The following is a 240-nucleotide window of genomic DNA, read 5'->3' as shown; positions in this document are numbered from 1 at the left end:
TGTTCATGGAAATCTATACTTTGCCTGAGAAGAATGGAGGGAAAGAAAAGCTATGCAGAGAACATGGCTTCAGTAAGAACTCAAACAGGTGAATGGTGTGCCCACTGGGGGCCCTTTCTCAACCTCCGGAAGTGGGTAGAATTGGCAGTTTAATTAACACTTCCCTGCCCCTTGAGATGTCCCACACAGAGTTTGAAAAGCTGAGTGTTTGTCCAGGATGAGCCACAGCTCTTAAAGAAG

General features: G+C 46.2%; 1 protein-coding gene across 4 annotated transcripts in view; it reads right to left on the bottom strand.

Annotated features, from left to right (window-relative positions):
- VEPH1 (ventricular zone expressed PH domain-containing 1) overlaps window positions 1-240 on the bottom strand; it is a 276,656-nt gene that overhangs the window by 272,169 nt on the left and 4,247 nt on the right. The gene's annotated exons all lie outside the window — the stretch shown is intronic.

The sequence above is a fragment of the Bison bison genome, unplaced genomic scaffold, assembly GCF_000754665.1.
Source record: "Bison bison bison isolate TAMUID 2011002044 unplaced genomic scaffold, Bison_UMD1.0 scf7180017864135, whole genome shotgun sequence".
Lineage (NCBI taxonomy): Eukaryota > Metazoa > Chordata > Mammalia > Artiodactyla > Bovidae > Bison > Bison bison.
The sequence above is the reverse complement of the archived record's forward strand: the minus strand, read 5'-3'. Positions and strand labels throughout refer to the sequence as shown.